The following is a 21,698-nucleotide window of genomic DNA, read 5'->3' as shown; positions in this document are numbered from 1 at the left end:
AGAACCCTGCACCAGCCCTACTCTGGGCCATGTGTTGGCGCGGCAAAGACCACCCTGTGTCTCTCGGCTTGTGACCTGGTCCTAGGCAAGGAGGGGACTGTGCTACACAGCAAGTCTAAGTAAATAGACAGACCACAGTGAGACACATATTATACCAGCAATTGGCAGATTGTTCTAAAATCCCATGACCACCTTTGTCCAGTGCAGGAGATAAAAGCATAGGCCAATGGAGTTGGAGTGATAGCACATCAGGTAGGGTGTCTGCCTTGCATGTGGCTGACCTGGGTTCGATCCCCAGCATCCCATATGGTCCCCTGAGCCTGCCAGGAGTGATTCCTGAGTGAAGAGCCAGAATTAACCTCCAAGCACTGCCAGGTGTGGCCCAAAATCAAAAACAAAACAATACACAGGCCAAGGGCCGAGTGATAGCACAGCAGTTAGGGCATCTTCTACCTTGCACATGGCTGACCTGGGTTTGATACTCTGCATCCCGTAGGTCCCCCAAGCCTGCCAGGAGTAAGATCTTAGCACTACTGTGTATGTCCCAAACAACTAAAACAAACAGGAAAACACAGGCCAGAGAGCCTGAGCGTTTAGGGCCTGACTCCCTCCCATGCTGCTCATGACAGAAGGCCCAGTGGATAGGGTTCAGGAGACCTGACTGGGTTGGGCTGCCAGTTACTACAGGGGGTGTGTGGCTGAGGTAAAAAATAGTCAGTGAGGGAGAGAGCATGTGCAGGTGCACAGAGGGACCCCAAGGGACAGTTCTAAAGGCTCGAGATGGATACTATTGGGCGAACGGCCCACTCCTGGGAGGCTTCTATGGAGAGTATTAGTAGGGTGGGGTGCCACAGTGCTCTAGCAGTGTGGTGCAAGCCCGAAATGTGGGCATTGGTGGGGCCGTAGCTTGATTTGCTGGTTTGGTTTTAGTTGGGGCGAACTGTTCCCAGCACCGTGCTTGGACCCACTGGGGGCAGTGTGTGTAAGAAAATGGGGTTCAGGGAACTGAACTAGGGTCCTGCTACCTGCAGAGAACATGCTCCTCTGAGTGGCCTCTCTGGCCTGCAGCTTGCACCAGATGAGAAGTTTAATGCCCCCCCACCCCAGACCTCCTGTGGGGCTGTGACTTGTTTAACTCCTAGCTCCTGGCGTCATTTCCAGGTAGGAATGAGGCTAGAGATTCAGTGCGTGAAGCCAGCCTGCACTGCTCCTGGCTGCAGGTCAGTCCCCCTTCGAGCCCCTTGAGTGGCCATGCTACAACCTTCATCGGTCCTCAGGGACCATGATGCTGCCCAGGTGTGGCCGGGACAAGGAGAGGACATGGCTGCTCACACTCCCCTGGTCTGTGGGGCCTTCTGCTGTGGCACCGCTGACCCAAGCCCCCTGCACTGTACTGAGCACCTGGGTCCATTCTCAGGATCCTCTAGCCTGCTGCTTTCTCGGCCCCCTTGGTGGGTCCAGGGACTGAGGGCAAGGAGTGGAGGGTGGCCTGGGGCTTCCTGGGCAAGGGGCTGGGCCCAGGACTAGGGGTTTCCTGTGGGCAGTGCCTGTGAACCCTGTAAATGGAAAACTCATAGCCCCCCATTCCTACACTGTCCTACTCCCACACTGCCCACACCACTCTCATCCACAAACTGCCATCTTCCCTCTACACTGCCCTTACCCCATACTGTCCCTCCCCCCTACTCCTCCTCACAGAGTCCCCTCTCCCCCACTACCTCCCTTCTCCCTATTGTCCCCCACCCCACCCACACTGTCCCTCCTCAACTTTGCTTCCCACACACAACATCCCTCCCCCAAATTCTCTCCCTCCCACAGGCAGCTTCCCCATACTGCCCCTCTCCCACTCTGCATATCCCCAGAATAGACTGCATGTATGGAGGGCAGTAGCACAAAAAAGATGCAACTTTGGTTTAGATAAAGTCAGTACACACACACACACACACACACACACACACACACACACACACACACACACACACACACACACACACACAAAACACCGCACCACCCACTCCCCCAGGCCACTATTGCCTTTGATGTATGTGGGCCAATGTAGCTGAGGATCTCAGGAGCTTGGTGTTTGTGGCACAGCTGGTTTGTGCTTTGTCCTGGGTGTGCTGGTTTGGGGCTGGTCCTGCTGGCTTGACCCTGCAGAAGTGATGGCCTTGCTGCTTTCTGGGCTCTGGTGCTGTCCCAGAGGCAGGAGGAGTTTGGGGGCTGGGGCCCTCCTGTCCCTGCCTTCTCATGCTGACAGCAGACCCTTGTGACTTCACTGCCTCCTCTTTCTCCATATGTGATTTTCTAGAGTGGGAAGGCAGGAGGGATGGGACTAGGAGAATCAAGGGCAGAAGTTGGGGTTCAGCCAGCTGGGGACTTCTACTCCTGCTGGAGGCTGAGCCTTGATCAAGGTCACTGACTCTTCACAGCCACTTTTTCCGTGGACTCACGAGATGAGAATGCACCAAAATCTGTGCTGCTGCATGGTCAGGGCTTTCCTCAGCCCTTCTCCCTGTGAGGCCACACTGGCCGCCACTCTCATGAACTTGGGGGTGTGAGTGTTATGTGTGAGGGTGCAGTATGTTGTGTGAGTGGGTGTGTGTGGTGTGAGGGTGCGGGCAAGTGGTATGTGAGTGATTGTGAGTGTATATGATATGTGAATAAATGTATGCATGTGTGAGGTTGTGTCTGAAAATGTTGTATATATGTTGGTGTGCGGTGTGTGTGATGGGAGTGAGTGAGATGTGTGAGTGAATGCTGTCTGTGCATGTATAAGGTATGTTTTCTATGTGCGTACGTGTGTGTGTGTGTGTGTGTGTGTGTGTTGGGCACTTTCCCCACCTCGCTTAACCCTTCTGTGGTTTCAGGTGACCCCCGTCTTTTCGTGATCACCTCCCCACTCTAGTGCCAGAGATGAAGGCTACACCTCAGAGGGCGTCAGATGTGTTCACTAGTTCCAGAATTTTGAATGTGGAAGTTTGTTTTCTGTCCAGTATTCTCAAGGGGCAAGAGCAGCACCCCTACCCTGTGGGCCCAGAGCCAGCTCTGCCAGCCCCTCAGGCTCTGCTTTCTTCCCGACTGTGGCCCATGATGCTGAGCCTCTTGCTCCCCGAGTTTGGGGAGCTGGTTCTATGTGGTTCTGAGGTAGCCGAGCAGCGCTGTCCTGCACTGACTCCCAGTTAACTGGGGAACAATCAACACGGGCTCCCCCCACCCGTACCTGCCGCCGTGAGCACTTGGATAATTCATGGCCTGTGTTTGGTGTCTGCCTCACATTTCTGGGTCACTGAGCTCAGTGAGAGCCTCTGCTGCGGGGTGATCCTGGAACGTCTGGCTTGGCAGGGGCACGGTCCTTGGGGGTGGTGCAGCGGGTGCAGCAGACAGTGCTTGCTGGCTCTCCTCTCAGTGCTGTTATGCCCAGTATGAGACACACAAGACTCAGACCATGTTTTGGGGGGCTCCAGCATGATCCCCGTTCCCCACTTCTGTGCTGCCCCACCCCATGGAAGTGACACCCGAGAGGCAAGAGTGACTGGGATAGCCATTGGAGGGAGCCTGCAGGTAGAGATCGGGGTTCCAGTGCTTCCAACCTGGGGCTCCCCAGGTCTTGGCTGGCTCTGTTCTCCAGGGAAGCTGGGCAGTTGGCATATCTTAGTAGTGGCACCTGAAGACCGTGTCTGAGGGAGTTCAGGGAGATGAGGGCATAAGATGCCTATGCCAAGGCAGGGCCTCCTTACATGATATCCTGAGAGGCTGGGCAGACCCCCCTCTGCCAGGAATGTTTGCACCCACAGTTATGCTGCTGCTTTGTGGGGTGTGTGGGGCAAGTACAGCAACATTTCCTGTCCAGCACTATGTCAGGCCCCTTGAGTTTCAGCATGTTTGGGATGAGGATTATTCCAGACAGACCCCACCAGGTTTGCTCTAGCTAATGCATTGTGCTCTGGTCTCCACCTACCACCACAGTATTTCTCCAGTGTCCAAGAGCCATTTCTATGCCATTATCAGTTGGGTGTCCCCAGCAAACTCCTGCTGTGCGGCCAGGTATGAGCCGCCCCAGGAAGACAATATGTGGGCAGAGCTGCAGATGTGCAGCCTGGCCCTTCTTGGCCACATAGGGACACACAGAGCTGGGGGAAACTCCCACATCTCTCTGGAATGTTTTCCCCACTATTTCAAGCCTCCCATCTGCAGCTTTTTTCCTGTGCCTCGACTGGCCCATAAGTGGGGACTAACCCATGAGTGTGAACTGGCCTGTGTGTGTGGACTGGCCTTGAATATGGACAGTAACTCTGGGTTGTGTCTCTGGCTGCCTTATCTTGTGTCACAGCCCCTTAATACCCGAAAAGGACCCCAGTGCAAAGCAGGGATGTTTCTGGGGAATTGACCTATGCCCTCTCCTGCATACCTGGGACTGAAGGAGGGCCAGAAAATGGGGTGCAGCAGCCTCCGGTGTTACTTTGGGCCAGCAATTGCCTCAGGTCCCTGCCATGCAAGATTGGTGGAGGTTCAGCACCCCCAAATGTGAGGGTCTTCAAGCTGCCCCTGTCAGGCAGGCGCCAGGCACTGCTGTGAGTGGGGCAGTAGTCCAAGCTCTGGGCTTCTGCCAGAGCCCTGGGGTGAGGGCAGCTGATGCAAGACAGGGCTGAGGGGCATGCCTCCTGGGTGTGCTGTGTGGGGGCAGAAGGAAGCCCTTACTGCTCTTCCATCTCTGCACCCCAATCTACCCAATTGTTTCTAAAGCCTGAACCCCCTCCTGGTCTTTGCTCTACCCCAAGGAAGTGACAGTCCCTGGGGAGTGTTGGCATCCCAGGTAGAGGTTGGGCCTCTAGCCCTTTCCTTCATCCCTCCAACTCCCCCAGACCACCCTGCAATGTTCCCTGGCCATCCCTGCTCTCCAGCTGCAAAGCTGCTATGGGCATACCTGACACCAATGCCTATTACCTGGGTTTACAGCACGGAAACCCCACTGATTGTCTCCTGCTGGCCAGACATCGGAGCTGGGAGGGTCCAGGTAATACCCAAAACAGGCAAAGAGGTTGTTTCTTCCATCCCTCCCTTCTTTCCTTCCCTTCCTCCCTTCCTCCTTCCCACCCTCCCTTTCTTTTTCCTTCCTCACCTTTATCCTTCCTTCTTCCTTCCCTTCCTTCCCTTACTCACTCTCTCCTTCTTTCCTTCCTTCCCTCCTTCTTTTCCCTCCCTCCCTCCCTCCTCTTTCTTCATTCTCCTTTATTCCTTCCTTCCTTCCTTTACCTCTCTTCCTTCTTTCTTCCCTCCTTCCCTCCCTCCTTCTTTTTCTTTATTCTCTCCTTTCTTCCTTCCCTCCTTTTCCTTCCTCCTTCCTCCTTCCCTCCCTTCTTCCTTCCTTCCCTCTTCTCTTTCTCCCTCTCTTCTTCCTCTTTTCTTCTTCCTTCTTGTTTCCTTTTACCACTCTTCCTTTTTCCCTTCCATCATTTTTTTCTTTCTTTCTTTCTTTCTTTCTTTCTTTCTTTCTTTCTTTCTTTCTTTCTTTCTTTCTTTCTTTCTTTCTTTCTTTCTTTCTTTCTTTCTTTCTTTCTTTCTTTCTTTCTTTCTTTCTTTCTGTTCCTTCCTTCCTCCTTCCTCTCTTCTTCTCTTCCTCCCATCCTTCCTTCTCTTTTCTTCATTCCTTCCTCACATCCTTCTTCCTTCTTACCCTCCTTTCTTCCATCTCTCTCTCTGTCTCTTTGTCTCTTTCGTCCCTTCTTTCCTCCCCCTTTCCCTTCTCCCTCTCAGCGCTGCAGGGTGCTTGTTAGTAAGAGAGCCTCCAGACCTGCCTGCCTCAAACCAGGCTGCAGAGGGGTGGGTAGCCAAGTCGTGGGTTGATGTCCCGATCTGTTGGGGTCATGCCAGCTGATCTATATACTCTGAGCTGCCCATGTCCTTAGGATGGGTGGTCTGGGTTCCCACCCTACCTTGCCCCTGGCACACCGGCAACTCATCCTCACAAGGGCTCTGTGCAGCTGCTCTGGCATGTTTGGGAGAAGCCAAACTCCCCTCTCCATCCATGGGCCCAGGCTCTTGCCCCTACTCTGTACAAAAGGGGTTTCTCATCCCCAGGAGCACAAGGCAGGAAGCTCGATCCATGTTCTATTTTGTCATTCCCCTGGCAGGGATCCCACCCTGAGCCAGGAGACACTTTCCTTCCACACAATTTCTTGCGTCCCGGACAGCAGGGCTGGTGAGTGCTGGGAATCCTTCGCCCTTCCTCATAGGCTATCACTGGGGGCCAGGGGAGGTGGCCTGCACTGAGTAGGGTCCCTGACCCAGCATAATACAGGCTCACCCCTCCCATCCAGCTGAGATCTGGATCCCTGACTTGAACCCATGGCTTACAGACTTCCTGACTATGGGAGACTCTCTGTTGGCCCAACCCTGTCTCTCCCATCACTGGCATAGCCCCTGGCATGTCTGTCTTCTGTGCCCATGACTGTCTTCTGCTCCTGGCACCCTGGCCCTTCTCTCTCGGATGCAGCTTTCCAAAGTGTCTGTGTCGAGGGTGAACACAATAGGAGGTCCAGAGGAGCATGGGACAAGGGGTCCCGGCTCACTCTACCCTGTGTCCTGGGCTAGAACACAGGAAGGAACGACCGAGCAGGCGGACCCCCAATTCACTTTCTCCTCCCAAGGAGTAAATTTCAAGTCTGAAGCATTGTCCAGACCATCGAGGCCCCAAATTCCCACTGTCTCCCTCTGGTTGCCCTTTTACCCTTCTGTCCTCTCTGGCCTTTCTCATGGGCTGAAGAGGGGCTACCTAAGGAGAGGTGGGGGTTTTCATCCCTCTTCAGGGCTGGGCAACGTCACCACTGCTGTTACCATTGCTGACTCACGAACAATCCCAGCCCCAGTTCTGGGGACCCATAGAATGTAGGGCGCATCAGGCATGTCTTGAGAGCACAGGGGTGCAGGGTGAAAAACCTGCCCCATGAGGGTCTCTTCGGGTGGTCGTTACTATTGTATGAGGGAACAGTGGGGACCCGTGTGACCACCAGCCAAGGCAGGTCTGAGGGGCGGGTCGGCTGCAGGGTGGTCGCCTCTGTCTACCACTGACCTGAATAGGCCATGGTCCCAGGCCTGATCTCGCTCTGGGGGGTTCTGGGTTCTTCCCCGGGCCGAGGCTGCTCCTCAAGCCTTGCTCCTTCCCTGCAGGCATGCCCCCCCAAACCAGGCAGGCTTTGTCAGCTCAGGGTCGAGGGAGGCAGCATGTTTGGGGGCCCTGGCGGAGCCCCAGCCATGGCTGTGCCAGCAGCCCCTCCGTGGAACCAGACAGAATTAAGCCTTTTGTTTCCTGTTTGCTAGGCCGGCTTAAAGAAAACAGAGGGTCCCGGCGGCGGGGGCACCGACAAGCCCGCCTTTGTGCTCCTTTAATTAATCAGTTAGCCCACGGAGAGGAGAGGAGGGAAGGGCACGTTATAAATACATGTTTTTCTTTGGCTTCTTTCACCTCCAAAGACCGGGCCTGCATGGATCCCCAAGAGGGCTCCCCACCTCACCCCAGACACACGAGGAACCCCCCACCCATGCCTGCCCCTAGGGACCTATGCCTGATCTGGGAGACCCTGGGGAAATGCTCAGAGCTGGTTCTCACACCCCATTCCCTGCCTTCTGCACCCCTAGACCCTTCTCAATCAGCTGGATGATGCTCTGCTCTGCCTCCTTCCGGGTGCCCCCCCTCCAGACACCTGACTGCACCTTATCCCTTATCAGGGGCTTCTGAGAGCAAGCTCATGAAGTGTCCTCTGGGATCCCTGGACCCTGGCCCTAGCTACAGCCCCTCTGTGTTCCTGAGGCATCTCAGGCGGAAGCTGCTGAGCTCATTCCTCCCCTAGCCCCCCACTACCAGCTGCCAGGTGTTCACCAGCCTCATCCCTTTTCATTGCATGGTGAAAGGTTTGCAGTCCCCAAATCAAGGGCCCTGTAATGGAATTTCCCTGCAGTAAGTTTTTCCATGTGCATGTCCTGTGCAGAGCTTCTGGAAGGTCTGGTAGCGGCACCTGTGATGCGAAACCTCTGGACATGCCACCCAGCATTGACCAGACAGAGCTCATGGCTCCAGGCCAGGGCTGTGAGGGCCCTCCTGGGGCCAGGCCTTACAGCCCGCCCCTTGTGTCCTCAGCCCTCCAGTGAAATGAGGGTGGCAATAGGCCAGAGGAAGGGCTTTCCTCTCAGACCTGGTGGCTCTCTGAGTCCAGAACTTGCACACATATTTTTTCCTTGTTGTTATTTTTACTTTACTTTATTTTATTTTAGGCACGAATACATTTTTGTTTTGTTTGTGGATCACATTCCAGGCTCACTCCTGTCTCTTCCTTGGGGGACTATATGGGGTTCTGAGGATCGAACCTGGTCAGCTGTTTACAAGGCAAGCACCCTCCCCACTGTCCTACGGCTCTGGTTCTCACTCTGTCTTTCTAAGTCACATCCAAGTAGAAACTCATTCTATTCTCACTGTCACTTTTTTGGTGTTCAGAAGGCCTTGAGGACTGTGTCTGGTGCCATGGATTGGCCCCAAGGCTTGGATACCAGGCCTTGAGCAATGTCTTGTCCCAGAGGCTCATGTCTCATCCCGTAGCTGAGTCTCACCTGGGAGGAGGAGCTGTTCCTTGCCTTCCATTCCTTTGGCCCAGTTCCCCTAAGCAGCTTCTCCCTTCAAGTCCAGACTCTCCCTTGCACAGATGCCTCAAAGTAAAGCACCACAGCCCACCAGACACCACCCCTGCCCGAGGCATTGAGGGACCTGGGATAGGAGCAAAACTACAACTCTATCTCTAATTGGGGAGGCGGTTCTGGAAAAGGGAAATAACAATACAGGAGTTAAATAAAAATGAAGATAACACACAGGGGAGGTCACTAGCAGGAAGAACACTAATTAATAACAGAATGAGTGGACTCTGCGCCAGGCCTTCTGGGAGGAAGGAGAGGAAGAAGCCCGAGTTGGGGGGACTGGGCAGGGGGGACTGAGCAGAGGGAGGCTGGCAGGCTCCTGCATTGTGGCAATGAGGAAGCAAGCAAGAGATGGTCTCTGTCCTCCGGGAAGTGCAGCCCAGTGGGCAACGGCAACCCCAGGGATAAGGGACTGTGCCAGCCAACCCAAGAGGTGGAGCACCAGGAGAGCCTTCTTGTGTAGGCAGCAGCAGTACCATGTGGCCTGGGTCCACCTGTGGGCAGGGGTACTGTGCGGGCCTGAGTGCGTTTGTCCAGGTGCACTTTGGAAGGATGGACCAGAGGCTATGTTCAGAGACCTACACAGCCCTTCAAACCCTATTCATTTCCCCTCCCTCTATTCCCAAGTCTCAGTTTCCCTGTTTGTGAGTATGGCAGAGCCAGACAGAGCTCCAGAGCCAGATAGGGGGAGAGGTAGATTCTTTTTTTTTTTTTAAGTAATATATTTATTTAAACACTGTGATTACAAACATGATTGTAGTTGGGTTTCAACCATAAATAGAACAGCCCCCTTCACCAGTGCCTCATTCCCCTCACCAATGCTCTCCATCTCCCCACCACCACCATCTGTATTTGCAACAGGCTTTCTATTTCCCTCACTCATTGGCATTGCTATGATAGATCTGAGTGTAGTTATTTCTCTAACTGCACTCATCACTCTTTGTGGTGAGCTTTATATCGTGAGCTGATAAGAAGTAGATTCTTGATCAAGGTCCTTGTGTGCTCAGGTGTGTATCAGGAGCGGAAGACCCAGGGCCATGAGGACCCCCACAGTGCCTGCTTTCCTGGTGTAGGGTGGGTCCCACTCTACATTGGCAGCTGAGACTGAAGAGCAGGAGCCATTTCCTCAGGTCTGAAATCATTGACTTCTGGCTCTTGGCATTCCTCTCTCTTCCTGCACTGAGCAGACGAGATCACTGTGGCAGGAGCCGCTGTTTCATAAAGGGGAGAGCCCCCCCTCCTCCGCAAACCATACTCAGCAGGTCCTTGGCCAGCAAGGTGATTCAGTGTGAGAATGGGTTGGGGATACCTGGGCCACCCTGATGAGTGCTTGTGGATCCACGAGGAGCTGGGGATAAAACGAGCTGGCTGCATGCAGCCATGTTGCTTCTCTGGCCCCAAGACCCACTTTATTCACCCTCCCTACTTCTGTCAGCATTACTGAGGGACCCTGCCAGCCAATGCCTGCAGCTGGGCATCTCTGATCCCCAGAGATGGCCCAGAGGGGCAGTGATTTAGCAGCCACTAAGCGCATTGCTCTGTGCAGGAATTGGCCTGAAGGGGATAGCAAGCAGGTTAAGTTGGTAGTATGGGTGTGGGTGTGGGGGTGTGTGCATGCGCACGTGAGTGCAGGTAACTTGGAAGCCTCTGAGAAAGTGACGGTGGGACCCAGTCCATTACCCCAGCTCTGTCTCCATCTCCCCCTGAGCTCACTCCCCACCCAGCTGCATGGAAGGTGGGTCGCAGCGGATGTTCCACTCCAGGGATTCATGGTGGTGTGAGCAGCGTCTGGGTCGTATGGCAGACAGTGACCTCAGCAGGCTGGGTGGTCTCTTGACTGAAAGTCACTCTGTAGCTTGTCCTGGCAGCTGTTCCTTCCACATCACCTTTTCTGGAAGGAAACCTGCCCCTGTGTGCCTGACTCCCTGATGTCTGACCTGTCATCTTCTCTACCTGGAAGGCAGTGGCCTCACATCCCTGTCACGGGGACGGTGTAAACATCTGAGAGCAGGGACGAGACAGCTCACCTGTAGGCTGAGGACCTCCTGGACCAGAGCTGCTGGTGGCCCTTCTCTAGTGCCTCTGTGCTCGCTGTCAGGATCCAGGCTGCGTGTGCCCGCAGCTGGGATGGCTTTGGTAGCTGGCACCAGGCATGGCAGTTTCTGGGGACCTTTCAGGGCAGAGGATGATAATGAACTACAGTGACACAACTTGCCTAGAATCAGTGCTGGCGACTCTGCTTGGCCTGACCCTCCCATCTCTGCACCCACAGAATGTCAGGTACCCCCTTCTAAGGGTGTCTTGGGGTCCCTACATGACACTTGCCTTTCTGTGCCACCATTCCGGCCTTGGCCTCTGGGACATGTGCTTTACCCCTTGCCCCCTGCCTCCCTACCTCCAACACCACAGATGGAGAAAGGGGTACACGAACCCCACCATCAGGATAGCACAGAGGAGAGTCTAACTCATGCCCTGGGAGCCTGGCAGAAGCCACATGGATCACAGAAGGGCTGGTCCATGCAAAACCCTGCCCAGTACCTCACATGCCTGCCTCTGCAGCTTGGAACACCCCTCCCCCCAAAACCCTCTGCTCTCCAGTAGCTTGTTTGAGGACACAGAGCTGAGGGGACATGGTATCGATTCTTAGTCACTTACCCACACCCACCCTCACCTCACACCCTTGTCTTGGGTCAGAGGCCTCTCTGCTTCACGAACACCCATACTGTGGAGTGTCTCCAAGGGCTTTGGAGTGGGGTGACTGGGAAGAGGGGTCAAGGCATGACCCCAGGGCTGCTTGGGATCAGAGGCTGTGGATCTGATAACTTCAGAGTCCCAGCTCCAACAAAGAGAAGCTGTGGTAGTCCAGGGAAGCATAGCTTCATGAAAACAAACTTTTGGCTGTGCTTTCTCTGCTCTTGGCAGAGCAGAGGGGAGACTCAGCTTCCGGAGCCACTGTGGCTCAGAGTTCAGGCTTGGGAATGGTCCTGGTATCAGCATGCTCCTGTAGGGGGGTGGGAAGTGGGGTTGGGGTAGCCTGGAGCCAGGCCTGGGGGACAGAGTTGAGGGAACTAGTTTCCTAATGCAGGTGGGAAGGGCTGACAAGGCCAGGGAAAGGTGGGCAGTGGATCCCTGCATGACTGGCCCCAAACCTGCTCTCACCCCTCTCTCTTCTCCCTGTATTGCTTCAGGAAGGATTTACAGCTGGAAAAGCAGCTCCTGGGCCCTGTGTTGTCTGATTTGCTTCAACCCCAGTAATTCTCGTCCCCTAAAGGAAGTGGCTCTGCCCTTTTCTGTCTCCGCTCTGTTGTGGCCCAAATGAGGTCTTTCCTGTGAATCTGTGTGCCAGCCTGATTTGACCAGCCTGGGGACTCCTCTGGCTGAGTTCAGTGCTCTAAAGCCCCCGTGCAATGGAGCAAGTGGAATAGAGGAAGCTACTGCCAAGCTGTTTTCAGCCCCTCGGTACAGGGCGGCCTCGGCACCAGCCCTCCTGCTAGTAGAGAATGAGCATCAAGGGTTCTGGAAGGCCAGAATGGGGCTGGGGTCAGGGGGCTGGACTTCACTTCCCAGTGGCACCCTGGGTTTGTGGTAGAGAATCTGGGGAAGGGGCTGTCCTCGGGGTGCAAAGGTGCCCTGAGACTCAGTGGGATCTGCTCTCTCCCCCGCCCTGCTCTTCTTCTTGCTGGTGTGTGTGTTTGTGTGTGTGTGTGTGTGTGTGTGTGTGTGTGTATTTCGTATGCTCACTGTCAACTCGTTGAGAGGGGACACCTGCACCCCCAACCCCACCCAGCTGGGTGCCTCAGCCAAGGTGCCTCCTCCTCCTTCCTGCGCTCACAGGTCCCAAGTCCTACAGCAGCTCGTAAGCAGCTGGGGATGCTGATGTCAGGCGGGGGAACTCCCAGCAACAGGGCAGCATTGTTAGGAGCTGGGCACCAGGTGAGGCCTCTGCTGGCCGCAGTTAGAGTTCATGACATGTCTAGGATCAAGAGGCAAGGGAATGCGCGTGTGCAGAAGAGGCAGGAGGCCAGTCTGTGCCAGCCGCCGCCTCCTTACCACCCCAACTCCTGTGCTAGAGTTACAGTCCCACATGGGGCACGCAAGCACCATAATAATGGAGCACACGTGGCACATGGAATACATGCAGGTCACATGTGGGACACGTGTAATCACACAGGGGACACAAACTTATATGGAACACATGCATGATCATACATGGAACATGTATGTCACCATATGTGGGGGACATACGAAACGGTCCTGTGTGGAGCACACATACATGGGTCATATACAGAACACATGCAGAATCATACATGAACTGCAAGCTACCCACAGATGTGTACAGTTGTGCCTACAACACAGACAACATGCATGTCCAGCCATGCATGGAGCACACACAGTCATACATGGAACATAAGGCAAGTTGTACGTGGAACACTTAGACACATATGTCTAAGACATATATGAAACACACAGCTAGACTTAGGCACATTCGCACTGAGGCATATACCCAGGTGATACTATCACTCATACACATACACAGAATCGCACATAGATGCGGACATGTGCACACTGAATCATAGCAGGCAGTCACGTCCACAAACCTATGTACACACAGCTACATGTTCTCACACCACGCATGCAAACTGGCGCACAGCACACCCAGACGTACAATGTGCGTAAGGCATATGGCACGCCTGGAATCCCACACAACATGACAACCCAGAATCCCACACAACAGGCATAGTCGGAATCACCCCCGCCAGCCTGCTGGAGCCTTGAGGGTCCTCCCCATTGCCCTGCCCCCTCTCCCCACCTTGACGCTCCACCTTCCGTCCCCCTTCTTCCTGAGTTGTTGCCAGGCACTAGATTCACCGCTGTAGGGTCTAGAGAACTTGAGACAGCAAAGTATGGGGAGATGCCCACTGACCCCCCCCCCCTCTGCTGGGCTCCTGACCACATTGGGGAATCCTTGGTTCTTAGAACTTGCCTTTCTCTTCTGTGGGTGCAGGCTGGGGCATCACTGGGGGGGGGGGGCTTATGTGGGGGCAGGAGTGCCTCTGGGGATGCAAAGGCTGCATCCCATCCCCCAGTGCCTTCCTGCTGCCTGCTTAGGCCAATGGCCTCATCCATAGGGGCTGACCAGGGTCACTGGGAGAGTCTCCCCAGGCTCCACCTTACCTGCCTAGGCTGTCAGGGCAAAGCAGTTGGCACTGCCCTTTTACCTGGTCAGGGGAGAGGCTGAGGGACATCTCTAGGGACAAGTGGGATGAGAAAGGGCTGATCTAAAGGATTGGCTCTGGCTGGAGAGATAGCATGGAGGCAAGGCGTTTGCCTTGCATGCAGAAGGACGGCAGTAGAAATCCCAGCATCCCATATGGTCCCCTGAGCCTGCCAGGGGTGATTTCTGAGTGTAGAGCCAGGAGTAACCTCTGAGCAGTGCTGGGTGTGATCCAAAAACCAAAATATAAATAAGTAAGTAAGGAAAGAAAGAGAGAGAGAGAGAGAGAGAGAGAGAGAGAGAGAGAGAGAGAGAGAAAGAGAGAGAGAGAGAAAGAAAGAAAGAAAGAAAGAAAGAAAGAAAGAAAGAAAGAAAGAAAGAAAGAAAGAAAAGAAAGAATTGTCAAGAAAGAAAGAAAGAAAGAAAGAAAGAAAAGAAAGAATTGTCAAGAAAGAAAGAAAGAAAGAAAGAAAGAAAGAAAGAAAGAAAGAAAGAAAGAAAGAAAGAAAGAAAGAAAGAAAGAAAGAAAGAAAGAAAGAAAGAAAAGAAAAGAAAAGAAAGAATTGTCTCTGAAACTTGCTGGTAGAGGTGATGGGGGCAAGTGGCCCTGGCAAGCAGTGATGGTAGAGCAGGTGGTCCCTGAAGGGGCTCACAGGGAAATCTGGCTGTTGGGAGCACAATGTGAACAGGGACGAGGCCTGTGTGTATGGAGGGGGTTGAGGTTGATCAGGATCCAGAGCGTCTGGGGCAGAAGCCCAGGGAGGACAGGGTCACTCGGAGTTCTGCTCTATGGGTGTTTGAGAAAGCAGGCAGGGCCGAGTACATTCTGCAGCAGTGGGCGAGGGTTGGCAGGGACAGGGCTTCCCAAGCACAGCCCAGGTACATGCCAACTGGGAAGCCTTTGGCTGCCAGTGCTGCCCATCTCTCTCAAAGGAGCTTAACCAACAAGTTACTGAGGAGCTTGACTGGATCGTGGTTCTGAGACACCCACTGCGCCCAGGCTCTCTCTATGTCACCCTCAGAAAGTCACCTCAGTTTGCAGGTGCCCCTGGGCTGTGCGACGTTTGCAGCCATTGCAGACAGGACAAATGTCTGAGCCAGCAGCTAGGAAGGGTAAAGTGGACCACAGGCACAGGAAGTGGCAGAGGCCATGCAGGAGGTGGGTGCTCCCAGCCTGAGATTTAAATGTGAAACTTGGGGGCATAGTACAGGGGTTAAGACATTTGCCTTTCATGGAGCTGACTCCAGTTTGATCCCCAGCACCACATCTGATGCCCTGAGCACAGAACCATAAGTATAAGTAGGCCCTGAGCACAGTTGAATGTGTTCCCTGCCCCCATCCCCCAAAAACAACGAAATAAAAACAAACCACTTGTCAAGCACCAGCCCATAACAGCAAAGTCAAGATACATACCACCAGCTAGGAAACATTTTGTAATTTGCATCTCAGGACTAGACACCCTAAAGTAAAAAGAATTCCTGAAAATCAACCACAAGGCAGGAGAAAAAATAGGCAGAGAATGCAAGTTGGACTGTCACAGAAACTGCTTGACATCTGAAATGTAATCTGCTTGGAGATAACTATATTGTTTTCAATTTTTTAAATTTATTTTTAACTATATTGTTTTTATTGTTATTTTATCTTAGCTTTTGTGGGGCTATGCTCGGTGGTGTTTTAGGATGACTGGTGATTACTTCCAGTAGTGCACAGGGGACCATGTGGTAATGGGACCAGACACAGGTCTCCTGTGTACAGAGTGTGTGTTCAGACCATTGTACTCTCCTGCCCACCCTTCGTTCAGTTTTCAGATGGATAAATAGACATCCAGAGTTTGGTGTCCTACTGCATAGGGAACAGTTTTATGGTGCCAATCACTATTACCCCCTTAGACAGGCACTTTGGCAAATATCTAACAGAATGATCAATCATTTGTCTTCCAACTCAGCAGTTTCATGTTGTGGGACTGGTCCTAGAGAGATTTATACTTACGTGAAATGACACGGGAGCTTGCTTGTTACTTGCCATGTTATTCATAGTAGTGAATGATCAGAAAGAACCACAGTGTCCCTCAGCTGGGGACATCGGAATTTGTGCATTTTTAATCAGGAGTAAGGAAGCACTGTCCCCTCAGATGGATACAGAAAAGTCTCCAAAGCATAGGGAGTATAAAAAGACAAAAGTCCACCAAGGTGGGGGCCGGAGCGGTGGCACAAGCAGTAAGAACTACCTTGTCCAAACTAGCTTAGGATGGACCGCAGTTTGATCCCCCGGCATCCCATATGATCCCCCAAGCCAGGAGCCATTTCTGAACACATAGCCAGAAGTAACTCCTGAGTTGACATCACCGGGTGTGCCCCCCAAAAAATATTCCATCAAGGGCAGGAAAGTGCACATTTAAGGAACAAAGCAGCCTTTTTGTTTATTCAAAGGTGGGAAATATTGAGATTGAGGGAGAAGGTGTGGATGTTTCAGTGGGGCATTTTCATACTTTCAATTTTTTTTTGTTGTTGTTGGTGTTTGGGTCACACCCGGCAGCACTCAGGGGTTACTCCTGGCTCAGTGTTCAGAAGTCACTTCTGGCAGGTTTGGGGAACCATATGGGATGCTGGGAATCAAACTGGAGTCTGTTTTGGGTTGGCCGCATGCAAGACAAGCACCCTGCCACTGTGCTATCGCTCCAGCCCATATTTTTAATTTTTGAACCATGTTACATATTGTCTTTCTTTCTTTCTTTTTTTTTTCTTTGCCACATCCAGGTTAATCCTGGTGGCCTCGGGGGACCTTTTGGCCTGCTGGGGATTGGACCCAGGTTGGCTGTGTGTGTGCAAGGAAAGTGCCCTGACTTCTATGCTATCTCTCTGGCCCTGCGTGTTGCCTTTCAACCAACATAGTCCACGTGGCCCTTACAAAACACTAATGGAGGCTGTTGTTCCTGGCACTGAGATGGGGGCGATGCTGAGTAAGAGGATGTGACAGGCAGGACCAAAGCTAGTTCTAGAGAGAGGAACCCTGGAACAGACAGTATTCTGAGACAGGGAGTGTGGGAGAACCTGTGGAGGGAGACTAAGAGAGGAGAAGAGGTTTCTTGGGGCCACAGCCCAACTCTCACTAGTTCGTGTCTTTCACCACTCTGACACTGGCCTAGTGCCTCCAGAGTTCAGGCTTCAGCACTGATAATTTCTCCCAGCAACACACTAGGCTAGCACAGTGCCCTGGCCTGGTTGGGGCGGGGGGGGGGGGGGGCGCCCAGAGAGGAGTGGGGCTGCCAGTCCTGGGGAAGGCAGCCCAGTGACCAGATAGAAATCCCGTTCTCCCTCATGTGTTAGATTTGGGCAAGCCTGTGCACCCTGGTCCCCTCCGTCCATCCTTTCAGGGATGAGCCTGGGCTGGGGCCTTGGGATTGGGGCCTGCCATGGGGCAGGAAAGAGGATCCAGGCCTTGGAGCTCATGGCAAGAGGCTCCTTTGTGATGGGATACGTGGGGACACCTTGACCTACACGTCAGTTGGAAGTGGCAAAGCAGGGCCGAAATAGAGCAGTGTGGCATCTATTGCACCTTGCCAGGAGCAGACGAGGGGAATGTGGGTGCTCAATGGGTCTTTGCTATAGCTGGGAGGAACTAGGAGACAATTAATAAATCATTTAGTGCCCCGAGTTTAAGTAACTTATTATTATGGGCTGAATATATTTATTATGCTTCGCTGGGCAACTTTGGCAAATCTCCTTCAAATATCACACGATTTGTATGCAATTTGTTTCAGAAGGTTTTTAAAAATGCATATATAAATGATTAACCTGAATTCTTCAGAACAAAACGCCAGAATCCCACCCCTCTACTCTCTGATATGCCTCATAACATCTTCTGGTCCCCCAAATGATAGTGGAATTGTACCCCAGGGGCAGGGGGGTGCAGAGTGTGGGATTGGAGCTAGGGACTGGCTGTAACATTCTTTCCCCCCTGTAGCCAAGCCTGAAAGATGGTGAAGGAAGCTGCATTGGGGATGACTGGCGGTTGCTGGAGAGGACCGGGGATCAGGATTAGGGATCAGAATCAGGGATTGAAATTTGGGCCCTTCCAAAGCCAGGCCTATGTCCAGAGAGATCTCCTGAGGGGCTGGCCTCCCTGCAAACTCAACAAGCAAGTTTAGTCCCTCCATGTGCCCAAGCATTCTGTGCCAGTCGCCAGCTCCTTGGCTGGCAGGTGCCAGGTGGAGATGGCTGCTCAGGAGAGAGATTGTTCCGCACAGTTTCTGCTGCCAGGGGCCCCACTACCTCCCCCCAGCACAGCGGGGTGCTCTGTCATAGCCTCTCCAGGGAGTGTCTGGGAAGTCCAGCCAGTGCTGCTAGGAAGGGGCTTCCTGGAGTTTCCTGAAGGGCTTGTGGGGGGCACCAGGGCACCTCCACCCTCTTCCCCTTGATTGGAGTTGGTTCTCTTCGAGGAGAAACGCAGGTTTTCCTACCTAGCTTCTCCTCAGATTGGGTTGCACCCTGGAGCCAAATTAATGCAGAGACTAACAACTCTGGGAACAGCTGGAACTCTAACACACTGGGAAACAAACTAACAACAACGGGAAGTTGACAGCACTAGAAAACTAACAATACTGAGAAATAAACTAACAACTCTGGGAAACAAGTAACAACACTGTTACAAACTAAAAACTCTGGGACCCTAACCTACTGAGAAAGAGAGGAACAACTTTGGAAAGCAATCTAACCCTAAGAAGCAAACTAACAGCACTAGGAATCAAACTAACAACTGGGAGGCCGACTCTCCCTGTCTTGATTCAGGAAGTGCAGGGGGAAGGTCCCATGTTCCCCTCTTCCCACACCCTGCAGAGAATTAACCTCCTGAGCTGAAAGTAGCTGCCCCTCCTGGTAGTCGCGTTAGGCAGTAAGGAGTGGGACGTGCCAGCCTCCAGGGATGGGAGGGTACCTGCTTTTCCCATGGCCTGACTGGGCTCAGTGGGTTCCATCTCTCCAACCAAGGTTCCTTTCATTTTGACTGGCATCTTCTGCCAGAAGTGGGGGCCCTCTTGACTCCTGTGGACCCTTCTCTGATCCCTTTTATCACCTTTTCTGCTGGCAGCCACTTGGCAGGGCCACAGGACATGTACCCTCCATAAGGAGCTGGATCCCTGTCTGGTGTCTACCCCTGGTATAGCACGGAGCTGCTTCAGACCCGTCATTTCCCAGAGTGTAGGCTCTCCAGTCTCTCCCCTCCTCCTTCCTCCAGCGTTTTTGCCTTCCTCATGGGCTCTGGGCATGGTGAGACTTGGCCTGGCCATCAGGTGGCCTGACCTGAAGCCAGAGCAGCCATCCACCCTGGGATGCTATTTCTCAGGCCTCAAAGTCTTCCCAAGGCTTCCCAGGATTTGGTTCTGATTTTTATTTTGGTTGCTTTCTTTTGTTGTTGTTTTGTTGTTGTTATTGTTTTGCTACTTTGTTTTTGGAGCTGGTACTTCCACATTTAATATTGTTCAGGGGATACTCTGGGGTTCTCACTCAGGTATCTCCCTTGGTGGGATTCAGGCGTCCGTATGTGGTGCCAGGGATATAGGACCTGGAACTGCTGCATGCAAGGCAAGTGTTCTGTCACTGATCCTTGGTTTTACCTTTTTTTTGTTTTTGTTTTTGGGTCACAGCTGGCAGCGCTCAAGGGTTCCTCCTGGCTCTACGCTCAGAAATCGCTCCTGGCAGGCTCGGGGGACCACATGGAATGCCAGGATTTGAACCACCATCCTTCTGCATGCAAGGCAAATGCCCTACCTCCATGCTATCTCTCCGGCCCCTGGTTTTACCTTTTTGAGACTTCTCATTTCGTTTCAGATGAGCCCATCTGTTTATTTTATCATTGCCTTGTGGACATGACATACTGTGTTTGTTTCAGATGCAGAGCATGGGATTTGAGGTGTGTGGGCCCTAAAAGGGTCCCCCGTGTCTGTCCCTGTCCCCTTGTGCCCTTGTCACCTTGTCACTTGTTCTTCAACTTTCCTGGTTTTTTCACACCCCTTGGCAAAACTAAACTCCCATCCCTGACCCTGCAGAGTAGCCTCAATACCCTCACCTGGCGTCCCCTCCCAGGCTTCGGGGAATTGGACTCAGACTCTGTCCTAGACACACCAGATGTGCTGGGCTGCTCTAAGTGTGATTCTAAGGCCAAAGACAAAATTTGATGTTTTCATTCCTTTGAAGGAGTCAAATGGGAAGTCTAAAGACAAACATGTAGCCAGGATGTGCTGCCTCTTGTGAGGCCTGGGCTCTATCCCCGGCATTTTGCCTCTGCTGGGAGTGGCCTAGGGTCCCCCAGGATGGCTGGTGTGACCGGCACCAGGCGCACGTGGCGAGGTGCTGAAACGAGGCCCGCCTGGCACTTGGAGGCCCATAGGCAGCTGCGGTCTCGGGAGAGTTTTCACATCACGCTCTCCAGCCTTTCCACACCTCGGCTGGCTGTCCCCGCATCACCTGGGACGGCGGCGATGCGTGTCAGTAACGAGCTCACACTAAATGTTCCTGGTCTGCTGCTTCCCCTGGAGGGCTGGGAGCCGAGCGGTCTGTGGCCTGCTTTGCAAGTGATTAACACGGTGTAAGCAATCTGCACGGGAGGAAGAACCCCCTGTCCGTGTTCCATTATTCTATTAGAGTTTCAGAGCCGGGATTAAGTGGACATGATTTCTTCCTATGGGCCATTAATTTTGTTTTATTGCCGGTCTGACGGCCATTACCCTTTTTTGCCAATGCATTCCCCCATTAGGTTTGTACAATTAACAAAATATGTGCTGTTAGGGCTTTGATAAGAACAGTGGGATGGAAATAAAGAGAAGGGGGTGTAGGGTCCCCCGAGTTGGAGGTAGAGAGAGGTGGAGCTTGGAGTGGGGGGGTCTCCTGAACATAGCTGGTAGAGACCCAGCAACTCCTCGGACACACCCTATAGCCTTACCCCCACAAACCCTTTCCCTGCCCTGTAGGGAAGAGTCGCTCAGGTGACTGGATGCTGTGTCCTTCCCTACCCACCGCCCTGCTCAGCTGAGACACCATATGTCCCTTCCTGCCTTCCTGCAAGCTCTCCTGCACTTGAACCCCACAGTCCTCAACATGCATCCAAGACAGGAGAAGCTTTGGGACAGTGATGCCTTCTCTGTTACCAGCAGGTCTGTGCTGGGCAGGATGAGGTATTGGGAAAGCCTGATCCCTGGTCCCTCGGCTAGGAACCATTTATTTATGTATTTTGGTTTTGGGGCCACACATTTGGCAGCGCTCAGGGATTACTCTTGGCTCTGCACTCAGAAATTGCTCCTGGCAGGCTCGAGGGGATGGGGGGACGAGACACTATATGGATGCCAGGAATCAAACTGAGGTCGTCTGGGGTTGACTGCTTGCAAGGCAAATGCCCTACCACTGTGCTATCTCTCCAGCCCCTGCTGGCACCATTTCTACAAATATGGGACAAGCAGTGCGGTCCAAACACCTTTAGGGCCTGGTGGGAGGAAAGGATGGGGTGTGTGTTTGCATTTCGAGGGGATCCTGGGCTAGAGAGATGGTGGATAGGCAGACACAGGGTGGCCCAGGGCTGGACCCCAGGAGGGGCGAGGCAAGCTTTTCTGATAGGGCTTTAGCACGATTTGGTGTCTTCACCTCAGAGGGAACCCTAGTGCCATGATGTGACCTCAAATAAGCAAGCACTGGGGTGGGGGTGCATCCCTGGGGGCCCCCCATGGCCCCCATGGTGTTGGGGCAGATTGTGGGTGCTGTGGTGCCTTCACCTAGGAGAGCCCTCGGGACAGCATGGTCCTCACAGTGGCCG

The 21,698-nt window shown here is 53.2% G+C and overlaps 1 protein-coding gene across 3 annotated transcripts in view; it reads left to right on the top strand.

Moving 5' to 3' along the window:
- Positions 1–21,698, top strand: part of PKNOX2 (PBX/knotted 1 homeobox 2) — a 137,590-nt gene that overhangs the window by 6,344 nt on the left and 109,548 nt on the right. The window contains exon 1 of one of the 3 annotated variants that reach the window (XM_049777932.1): positions 20,904–21,045. The exons of the other annotated variants lie outside the window; for them this stretch is intronic. The gene's annotated coding sequence lies outside the window, so the exon portion shown is untranslated. Of the gene's footprint in view, positions 1–20,903; positions 21,046–21,698 lie in introns of those variants that run through there. 3 annotated transcript variants of the gene reach the window in all.

Source organism: Suncus etruscus, chromosome 8 (genome assembly GCF_024139225.1).
Source record: "Suncus etruscus isolate mSunEtr1 chromosome 8, mSunEtr1.pri.cur, whole genome shotgun sequence".
Classification (NCBI taxonomy): domain Eukaryota; kingdom Metazoa; phylum Chordata; class Mammalia; order Eulipotyphla; family Soricidae; genus Suncus; species Suncus etruscus.
The sequence above is the reverse complement of the archived record's forward strand: the minus strand, read 5'-3'. Positions and strand labels throughout refer to the sequence as shown.